This window comes from Sabethes cyaneus, chromosome 1 (genome assembly GCF_943734655.1).
Source record: "Sabethes cyaneus chromosome 1, idSabCyanKW18_F2, whole genome shotgun sequence".
Classification (NCBI taxonomy): Eukaryota; Metazoa; Arthropoda; class Insecta; order Diptera; family Culicidae; genus Sabethes; species Sabethes cyaneus.
In genome coordinates this window covers 48,372,653-48,384,657 of record NC_071353.1, presented here as the reverse complement: position 1 = coordinate 48,384,657, position 12,005 = coordinate 48,372,653, and positions in this window count along the sequence as shown.

Genomic DNA, 12,005 nt, shown 5'->3' with positions numbered 1-12,005 from the left:
GTACTTTTCAAGTGAATAATGATTTGAAATCTGGACGGAATATTTCTCAAATTTTAACTATCAAAAATAGAAATAGAAACAAAATCGATTGATTAAATTTCATATACCTTTGAATTTTTTCGAATTCAATTAACTTCACATTATTCTTACAATTAAATCACTGTTTCATTTCTCTGAACGCACCAGTACTGGCGCAGCAAAGCTGCTGCCGCTGCATATTTTGTCAAAACCATAAAACAGTGACAAACTTAATTTCCCATAATTCAGTGTTATTTCGTGGTTTCAGTGGCTCCGTGGTTACATAGCGGATTATTCTCCTAGCCGGTAGTGGCAACAATGGCTTCGATTCCAGTTCAGGTCAAGGGTTTTTCCGGGTTAGAAATTTTCTCGATTCGGGAGAGAGGAAGGCACTGTGGAGCGTTATGTTTATCGCGTTCAAACTACAAACTGCTACAAGGATGTAACAAACAGCGAACATGTATGAAAAATCGAGTACCATTACTCGCATTATGCAGCGCTCGACATTAAAAAAGTCACCCACTCCGTCAACCGAGTTTCTGCGGTGCGGAAGAATTAAATAAGCTGAAACCCGGTGAAAACTCATGAATCACAGCTCGTCAAGCCAAACCGCAATCACCCGACTGGAATCTCCTGTCCCCACATTTCCGACTGGCACTCGCACCACGATTTAACCGTTGTAATCATCCCACTCTTCTCCGATATCCTAACCTGTGATGCTCGGTTCAGCCAATGCTTTTCCATCCAGCTTCACGAACAGCAATCCGGCGTACTACGCAAAGCTAAACTTTCATTAATCTTTCGCAGGAAACGTGCTTCTGGGCGTGATAGCTGTCTCTTGATAATAGCGTCCAATTAAACAATTAAAGTCTTACGCGGAGCAATCCACCGACCCGCTGCTTTATCCACAGTTCCAAGGGGCCACCTTCAGGGAGCTTGAGATTTGCTTTTCTAAATTACGACAGTCTGGCAACAGATAGAGCAGTGCAGAGCAAAATGACTGGCGGCAAAATGGCTAATGGCCGCCTCGTGATAACGGTTGAATTACCCTTCAAGATGGAGATTCGGGAAAGTTTTTATTTATCCCGATTTTATTGACGCTTATCCAAACAATCACCGAAGTCATTTTTGTGAGTCTTTTATAATACAGCTCGAGCGTACACAGTAATTTGCGTTTCGAAGTGGTGGGATAATTTTGTTTTCATCTTATGTATTCTACATTTATTGTCGAAGATAATTATTTATTTATACCTACTAGCATAATTCAATAAATTTTACTGTTTGTGAATTAAACATCAATGATCACCAATAGCCGAATGAATTCAATGTTACAGAAAAACCATCAACAGCGTCTGCTTGGTGCGGCGGGTATAAAACTCGCAAATTGCAACAAAAATTCCTTCATCAAAACGAGCAATTAAACTTATACCTGGATTTCCCCAGCCGATCGTAATTTTTCAACTGTCATAGGCGTCATAAGCAGTGGTAAAAATAAACACTTGAAGCGAAACAGGCAACAAAGCAACATTTATTTAAACATTGTTATCCTAGCACCATCAGGGGAAAAAAACAACAACCTTGGTGTCGTAGCACCAGTGTATGTGTGTGTGTTTGTGTGTGTCGGAAACAGCAAAGAAATGTGCAAATAATGAAACAGTGCAAATTTATACTTCCAAACACTTCGCACTAATGAACTGAGAAAATTACAGGAAAAAGTAATTTTAATGATGTTTAAAAACTTCTCGCAAGTTCTCGCACTCCATCGGACAGTCGAGACTGATTCCCCTGTTGGTAGAGCTGGAAATTTTATTGTTTGCTTTTTTCCCGTTGCGTGCACTTTTTACTTACATACCGCCTGCCTACCTGTTTCTCAGCTGCAGCACGTTGAAAACCACTTCAACGACGGTTATTAACACAAAAACAAAGTTGGAAAAGTTTTACACTTCAAGTCATAGAACAGCAGCCACGCTTCGCCGCAATAATTTCACCGCGATGTTTTCCTCCGTTCGGTTTGTCTGTACAATTGTCAGGGTGCGATTCGTATCCACAGCCATTGTACTGCTCCGCGCTCCTGTGAACCCAACTCAACCGGCCATCTTTATGGTTATACAAGAAGTTCAGTTATAATTTTGATTGGTTTCCCTGACGTGGCAACATTCGATGTACTTTACCTTTGATTGCAATACGTAAGTATTGCTTGTAATAATAAGTGCTTGGATTAACTTCGTCTGCCTTTACGCCTTTTTATTCCATGGGCAATGAACCGATTTAACTGCAAACAGTCGGGTCATGCGGGCGCCTGCTTTTGAAATAAAGTACACTTCAGAAGTCTAATGACTGCTCAGACAAACTCCCAGATCTTGTTACGTTGTCCATCCCCAAGAGCAAGAGTGCTCGTAAGACAATACTAGGTGAGCTTTATACAGGACCGTGCTACTGCGGGTCAAGGTTTCACACTCCGTTGAACCCTTCCGGAATGTCGGTAGTAGAGCGTGCTTCGCATTCTATTTTAGGGGATTTCAAGGCAGCATACGATACAACCGAGCACGAAGAACTATGGTAGATAATGCACTTACTTACCGCCAATTCGAAATGGGAAATTCGCAGTCAACACTGAAGAATATTTTGAAAGATGATCTTCATTGATTTCAACGGGTGCACAGTTTGACTGTAAGGCAGAACGCAGAAGGTTGCAAGAGTCTAAAGATATCGGTAGCTGCTCAAGCGGCACGGTCATTGTGTAATTATGTTTTACTGCAGCACATCTTCCTGATATTCCTTGGGACAAACTAGCTGTTCAAATGTTCCAGAATGTTTCCAGGGTGATGGTATGGGGTTATTTCTCTAAAAATTTGGTGTTTCCATTGCTGTTCATTAAACCTGATGTTAAATTTAACACTGAATATTACATCGATAATGTTTTGAAGAACTGTTTGCTTTCCAATGTCAAAAAAAACACTACAAGAATGCACGATACTGCTTCCTGCAAGATTCTGCACCGACTCACCAGGCGGAAGCTACACAGGCTTGGAGATATAGGTTTGACTGTGGATACTTTTAAGCAACGTTTGGAGAAGATTTGGTGCTTCGAGGTACGATACTGGTCCAACAAGCCAGTCGTCTTATGTTCGAGTCGTGGCTGGACGGTCAGGATGTTTGCACTAGCCCAGTAAATGTCCTGTACTCCGGCTGTGAAATCTGTCGATAAAGAAGGGTTAAGTCTTAGAACGACGTTTAAGGGAACATAAATAACTAAAATTTTCAAGAAATTCATAATTTTTTTTATTTCAGATTTTGATTCTACAGTCTTTTCCGCTTATTTTGATACTAGTTTTGTAATGATCCGACCATGGGAAGTGGCCGAAAAACGATCAAACACATCAGCATTCCAGTGCGGCGTGGAACAACCGTGCCGGAATAAAACGCTGCTCATGTAAAACCACGATTTTCAAACTTTATGTACCTTTTTCTCAGAAACTACACAACGTATCGGAATAAACTTTTTTTTTGTTTTGTTGGTAGAAGCTAGACAAAGACTTTTATAACTTTTGAGCTTAGTAAACGAAACACAGCCAGAGAAAAATCAAAAAGAAGGCAATTTTTTATTTTTTCAGCCATATTTTTTTCTTCTTTTTCTTTTTTCTTAAGCTGTGTTTAGTTTAAAAATCTCAAAAGTTATAAAAGTCTTTGCCTAGCTTCTACCAACAAAACAAAAAAAAGTTTGTTTCAATACTTTGTGTAGTTTCTGAGAAAAAGGTACATAAAGTTTGAAAAACGTATTTTTACAGGAGCGACGTTTTATTCCGACGAAGTTGTTCCACGCCGCACTGGAACGCTTATGTGTTCAATCGTTTTTCGCCCACTTCCCGTGGTCGGATCATAACAAAATTAGTATCAAAATAAGCGGAAAAGACAGCAGAATGAAGATCTGAAATAAAAAATTTATGACTTTTTCAAAAAATTTAGTCGTTTATGTCCCCTTAAGCCCACGGGTTTGGAGAAGATTTGGGATGAAATGCCTCAGGATATTATGCGTGCAAACTGTAACGCTTTTCAACAACGATTGCGGCTAGTATTCCAAACAAAGGTAGAAATATTTAAATTGGACTAATTCAAGACAAATCTAATGGATATCAGTACAGTGGGCCGCCGTTCTTTGAATGATTCCTCATGCAAACTAACAGGGTTAGTTTTTAATTTGAACAACTGGCAACCCTAAATATGCTAAAACTTGCATAAACTGGCCGCCCTGCTCTTTGTTATTGTAATTGTTTTGGTGGTTTGATTTAGTTCGCAGTTGCAAGCAGCGAATATTTCATTCTCCGATCGGATTTCTTCATAATCGTTGGGAAAACGGAATGTGAATCAGATTAAACACGCTAGGCTAGTGCAAACAAATCGTGTTTATGTGTATAGTGTGCATAAGCAAATGATGCCATATTGAGAATGACATTTGAAGCATTACGTCGTGCAACCCAGCGGGGTTCAAATTAAAAAGTGTTCAGATTAAAAATGGTCAAACGAACGGGGGTCCACGGTACAAGAAATACATTCAACATTAAAGTTCTGGCAAGCGTCTTATTTTTGTTACCATTTTATACTTGACTGGCAGTAATTACTACTCACCCAATATATGAGCAAACTGTTCTTTAAAACTTTAAAAAAGTGTAGCTAAAACTTTATCCAAAGATATTTTTAAAATATAGCTTAGAGATGGCAGTACAAACCAACTGGTGTTTACCATTTTGATGGCTTGTTTTGTTTTTTGACGTAGAGCTACGTCTTACGGCAAGGTTTGGGATGAGGTCTCATTCCAAAAAATCAAAAAATGCGAGCGTCACGAAAAAATGAAAGATTTTGAGCGCTAATTGCTTGCGGTTTTCCGCTCGATTTTCAATAGTTTTGTGGCAATCTTCTACGCATTCACATCAATAAATAAAACTATTGATTTTTAGGTGCGTAGTTTTGAAACTTGGAAATAAGGAAGCATTGTCCACCTGGAAATCTTCCGCTTCGTCATTGGTTGGACGCCATCATAGTTTTACCATGATTTTAGAAAAATAGTAACACAATCTCCCCGTTCCAGCGGGTCCAAGATTCTTTGCGACGATTAAACCTAGACCGACCAATTGGATATCTGTGCTTGGAAAGTAAACCAGAATAAATGACAAAGTCTTCTCGTCTCAACAAGATTTCTTAAGCATAAGATACAGTTAAACGCGAACAGCTATGGTAGAAAATGCACGAGTACGGTTTTCCGGACAAACTAATAGCTACTCTGGAGTTAGAGATGTGGTACAAGCGCGTTCGTGATCGTCGTTAGGGTGGGCCGGTTACCAACGGGACTGGGTTCTTCACACAATGAATAAAACGCTGGATTGCCTGACCGAAAACAAAATTGGTCTTAATCTGCAGCTATCTTCCTTATAAAATTAAGCGTTAGTTCGTATGTTCCGCTATAATTTTAGAACGCCTTGACTATTCTCCACCCAACTTAACATACATATTACTTGACCTAAGGGAATCAGCGCGGAGGATGACAAAAGGGAAGGCCATATCTCCGGAACGCCTAGACGGTTCTTCATCCAAGTTGGCACTCATGGTTCATGGCACAAAAGAATCAGCGCAAGGAAGTTTATGGAAGGAAGGTGATCGCTAACAAGGAGGAGAAGTCCAAATAAATAAAACGGGTTGTGTGTCTCATGCATTGAGACCGTTTGCATTGAGACTGATTGTTCCACCGACGAGGGATAAATAAAAATACCTTTGTTTCGTTTCCGTTATAGGTATTTTCATAGAGCAAACCGATGCATAATTAGCTACGTGACAGAAGCGGGAGCTGACTGGGAAGGAACCGACAGGTAGTGGGACGAGGAACGTGAGTATGAATGTATGTTCCGCCATAGCTTCGGAATTTCTGAACTGTTTTTCGTCAAACGTTGTTTATTAAATACATGTTTGTTTGACATAAAAGAATCAGCGCAGTGAGGTTAACAAAAGAGGGAGATGGTCTCCTACAAGAGGGCAGAAAGGTTCAAATGGGTTAAGAGGTGCGTTTCTCAGGTCAAATTTCGATAAGGAAATTAGCACCCAGGCTTTGCTTTTGGGTGCGTTTCTCTTGCATTTGGAACGATAGCAGTTTATTTATTTATTTATTTATTTATTTATTAGGTAGTATTTTTCGACTGAGATGTAATTATCGAATGATTGGGATTTTGGCTGTTCAGTCATTAAATTTTAGTAAACGTTATATTTGCCTTTTTACGCCAACGTTTCAACCCGGATTTGGATCTTGGTCAGGGCTTCTACGAACGGGTACTTTTATTAACTGTTGTTATCTGGGTTATAATTTGTTTGTTACTTACAAAGTGTTGATCGTCTTTGTCTAAATTCTTTTAGCCTTCAGAGGAAGAACAATTCACGACAGGTTGAAATAGTAATAAATATAACACAAACAAATGACAGTTACCAGTAAGTTTAAACAACATTGTATACACAATTAGAAATCTTTACTAAATTCTGATTAACTTAAACATTATGTAGTAAATCAAATTGTACCAAAATTCAAAACCAGACAACACTGTAGGCTAAAAGAATTTAGACAAAGACGATCAACACTTTGTAAGTAACAAACAAATTATAACACACATAACAACAGTTAATAAAAGTACCTGTTCGTAGAAGCCCTGATGAAGATCCAAATCCGGGTCGAAACGTTGGTGTAAAAAGGCAAATATAACGTCTACTAAAATTTAATGACTGAACGGCCAAAATCCCAATCATTTATTTATTAGGGATATTTCATCTGACATAAAATATTATCAACATGAATAAAATCTTATACTAAATTAAATCTGCGTAATCTCTGCGCAAACAAGCGCGACGGTTCACCAATGTCAAACAATTCCTCCGCATTCGAAAATGTCCTTACAGTAATTGCACAGACAAACAGACATAACTCTTGGAAGAAAAATCAACAAAAATTATCGTACCTCACATTTAGCCTGAACACTAGCACCATCTATGATCGACATTCCCAAATATCAAATAGCAATATGGGTATCCCTCGAAGTAGCAAGTATTTTTTATGGGGAATTCCCCTTCTTTCGTCAAAAAGCGCCACTTTGACCAAAACGGAGACATTCCCAACTAAGCCCAAATTTGAAATGACGGTTTAATCGGTACGATGAATGGAAAACGAGTGTTATGTCTGTTTGTCTGTGGTAATTGGTTCGTTGTATCCAAACACAGTCCGATGAAATTGGGTCTGCAGTAAACCCGTCGAGCGCAGTGGTCGTTGCGAAGCGCGAAATTTAATCATTGATAGTAAGTTTGGGGCATCAATTTCGCCATTAATAACTTTAGTTGCAAATAACGCCTGTTGCACCTTGCGTCTATGTTCTAGTGTGTCTAGGTCGAGTAAACGGCGTCTGTCTGCGTATGGGGGCAAGTCATCAGGATTTCGCCAAGGGAGGTGTCGCAGTGCTAGTCGGACAACCCTCCATTGCACACGTTCAATGCGCAGGTTCCAAGTTAGCTGCTTTGGAAGCTAAACTAGGCTGCAATTTTCTAATAGCGGACGAACAAGGGCGCAATACAACGATTTAAGACAGTGGGCATCCTTAAAGTTCCGACCAATCTTAAAGATGAATCCGAGCTGCCGTAATGCCTTGGAGATCATTGATTCACGATGCACATCGAACGTCATTTTTGTGTCCAGCAGGACTCCAAGGTCGTTAACTCGGTCCACACTGCGTATCTCAATACCATCAACGGTGTAACCAAAGTTGTACAAGCAACTGAATTCCTAAAAGGTGGAATAGGGTTGCCATAAACAAGGAAGTTGTTCAAAAACGGCTTTGTGTCGATTTATAGGGATTACCGAGAAGAAAGATGTGTCTTCAAGTCAAGTGGCTGTGGAACAACAGGAGGGGAACTGACAAAGGGGGTAGACACATTCAAATGAAGATAAAGTCTTTTGTTTCTTGCATTCAGAGAATTTTCGTTACAACAACAGATGTACAAGTGACTGAGAGACAAAGGGGCCCCGAAGAAGACCGGGCAATCAGCTAGTTTACCATTATTATGTTGCGAAATACACTAAGAAAACTATGTATGAAGTCTATAACTATGAGAAAACTTAAGTGTCTCCAAACACGCAAGTCGGCTTCAACCAGGTCGAGCCATCTAGCACGTTGGGCCCCTGTATTCCGGTTTCCGGTGGGGTTCTTGAAGAGAACAGCTTTCACTGTACAGTCGTCCGGTATTCTTGCGACGTGGCCGGCCTACCGTAGGCTCTCGATTTTCGTCAGGTGTACGATGAGAATCTCTAATCCTGCAACGTGGTTGGTACGCCTTCGCCACTCTTCACTTACAGTTTGTACTCCACCAAAAATAGTCCGCAATCGCAGCACAGTTACCGTCTCAAGTCCGTGGAGAACTACCGGTCTGAGCTGCGTTTTGTACATCGTCAGCTTTGTACGACGGTATATGCTGCTTGATCGAAGCGCCTTGCGGAGGGAAACTTGAATGCGTCGTTGAATCTGTTTACTCGTATTATTGGCGGCGGTGATCAGAAATTCCAAATATATGAACTCATCAACCAATTCCAGTCCATCACCGTCAATAGTCACTGTCCTTGGGTGGTGTTTTCCCTGGAGTTTCTTCCTGCCACACATTTGGTTTTTGACGCATTGATTTGTTCCCCTAGCCTCTGTTTTTATACTGGCGTAGTCTGGTTTCCGCAGTTTCTAAATTTCGGCAACAGAAACTGGTTTAATTCGTGAATGATCTCAAAAGACGAAAACTTTTTACATGGTATTAGACAAGCTCTGCCAAAAAGTTGAAAAAATTGTTTGGGCAACATTTTGAACGTTTTTTTTTTCTAACAGTTTTTTCATAACAAAGTGGTTAATTATCGCAGCACACACCGTAATAGAACATTTAAGAATAAAATATTGAAGTTTTCGTCTATCATTTCTGTTAGTGTTCTTCAGAAACACTTCTATGCAAAATTTCAACGATTACATTGCAACGGATAGCAATCGTGCCTAAATTACCATACTCGCATTCTAAACGGATTTACGAGAATTTCGCCAAACATGGATTTCATATTCTTGCGCGAGAGAAAAAAAAACAAAATCTCCATAGGCACTTATCGTAAATACCAGCGCCTGAGTAACCAGCAAGCGGGCGTTTAAAATTGAGTTTGATGGGATTAAACAATAATCAGAAAGAATTTCAGTCCTTTTCGCCTTCCCGTTCTCGATACGGAGCTAAAAGAGAGTCGTGTCAGTGATAGAGACCAAAAGCCGGCGGAAAAATGATTGTGGGATTGAAAAAATAATCGAAAGAAATTGCTTCAACAGTTGGTGCCTCTGTTTTTTTCCTCTGCTTTTCCGCACATTTCCATTCTCGTCGACGTCGTCGTCAGCCACTCTCGGATATAGGATGATATTTTTCTTACGATATCCGGAGAAGCATGGCGAGAAAACGAGGGCGGATTATTAGGAGTAATTTGTAACTCACGACACATATCGCCGCGCCGGAAAAAGGTCGACCAGGGTTGAGCTAGTTTGCTGACAGGGAATAAGGAAATATTCATACCGTATAGCCGAGCGGCAAGGAACGGATGAAGCCTTGTGAAAGTTTATATTTATGAGAAAATAAATTATATGGCTTCCCAACCCATCGATGGATGATCCTTCCGTTCAGCATTTCGCCAACAATGTCATCACCGCTGTCGTAAGCAATTAGTTCTAGGGTGCGTGATTTTTGCTTTCCGTTCACGCTTCTGCTTTCGGTTTCTTTCTATTCATAACAGATTAATTCTCTCGAATTATGGCTGCCACACACAGAGAGTGACAATAGTTTACCCGTTTCGCACGAGCAGGAATGATATCGAAAGCTTTAATTTCCGCTTCGGTACGTGACCTGACACGTAATTTGGTGACGCTCAGAAATAAAAATGTGATTATGTTTTCTAGTTTTTTGCCAACTACATACGAAAAATGCTCAAAATATTTATACGCGAGTGCGATATATTCACATCGAAACACATCACACTAAATAGGTTTGGTAAATATTCACTTTGTTATAGTTTTCACGACGGGACCCTTCGGTGCGGTAACAATCCTAGTGGCAGCGCACCGTCAGCTGTCAGCGAAGAGTTTCATCGAGATACAGTCGGAACATCAGAAAGAGTCGGAATGTCAAAAGCCACGAGGAAAGAGGAAAAATAATTCTATAAAAGTATCGACTGACAGTGCTAAATTTGCTTTCTAATTGTTTCGCTAAGTTTATTATTCTATACATGCAATTTATTCTTAAATCTAAATTTAACTATATAACTTACCCTAAGGTAAAGTGTAAAATTAAATTCTGTAAGTACAGATGGATAAAAAGTGATACAAAGTTGAACTTAACACTAACATTAAAGTCTATGTACAGATAAAGTTTGATGTTGTGGAAAGCCCACAGTCAGTCCACACCACTTCCAGAAAGTGTACATCAAATTTATAAATTTAGATTCAATTGCTTTATTATAAAACGTACTTAAAATAAATGTTACTTCAGCTTAGAGCTTCACTCAATAATACATACGTGTTGCTACTCAAAGAGTTGGTCGACATAATCCAACAATAATGTTTGTTAAAGAACTAAATTTTACACATTAAACGTGTAGATACTGCGTTGGTACTGAAAAAATACTTGACTATAAATATACCAGAGAGGCTCTTAAATGACACAAGTTAGATTGTAACGTAGATACTTAAAACATCATTGCTAAAACCGCCAAATAAAATTGTATTGTAGGGTACGGGTGGGTATTTCCAGCCCATCAAGCGGTAACCTGAACAATATTCAGGAATTACGTTGAAACTTTATTTATTCGAGAGCAGATTTTTATACCAGTTGATAGAATATTATTTACTGAATATCGGTGTGTATTTTGGTTTTAATGAAACGCTACTGAATTTGAGTTAAAGTCGCGAGAAATGATGAAGTCGCTGCGGCTAAATTGAGCTCATTTTCTATAGTGGTGTCTGTGTTTTTTAAGTTCGACGGGCCGAAATAGCCTGCACAGGGATTAGATGCTTTGTAAAATCAGATCAAAAGAGAGCCGATGGATAACGTGTCGCTATTGCCTACATTCCAGGCTCATAGAAGATAATTAGTTTTGCAGTGACTACAGCTTGCTGCTATGTCTAACTAGCTATGTCAACACGATAGAAGCTTTTCAGGTGTTTTGGGCCTCACATATCGGTAGTAGTGTAAATAACGCACCATATGCTGGAATTAAAAACAAAATACTGCTAATGGCTAGTGAATGAAAATTGATTTATATTTTCATATCAGAGGAAAATTTTTGTGTTCTTCCGTGATAAAAAGAACTAGAATTATTCTGTGAGCGCATATTCACAGCTGTTTAGTTTCTAGAACAAGTAAACGTGATCATAATTGTGGGTTTTCCAAACCATCAACAAGAGCGGATACGCGTAAGCGATTGCTGCTGGTTTTTTCAGCCTGGTTACGTGCTAATGGAAAACAGTGCTTTTGATGTTTATTGAATAAAATTTAGCAAATTACTTACATTTTTATGAAACTAGTTATAACACATTAATGCTATGAGTGCAACATTCGTTTCAATATTGTTATATAGCGGCAAAGTTCTTATTTGGGAAAGTGTAGCCGAAAAAGGTAAGGTATGCCGAAATTAGTAGCGTGCTGGGAATACCCTCCCGTACCCTATATTGAAATCGACCTTAAACCGAATTTGCGTTTGCGTACTCAAGTAGGTTGAAAGTAAAGCACTGTGTACTTCAAAGTATGGATGATGGATATTTTTTCTTCTTTTTATAAGATGGGCGACTTGAAAAGCATACAATTAGTATTAAACACTATTTCGCGTATACCGTAGATTAGGCGAATCAAATTCATTATAATCGTATTAAAAATTGTGAACCTTGAACTTGAAGCTTTTGAAC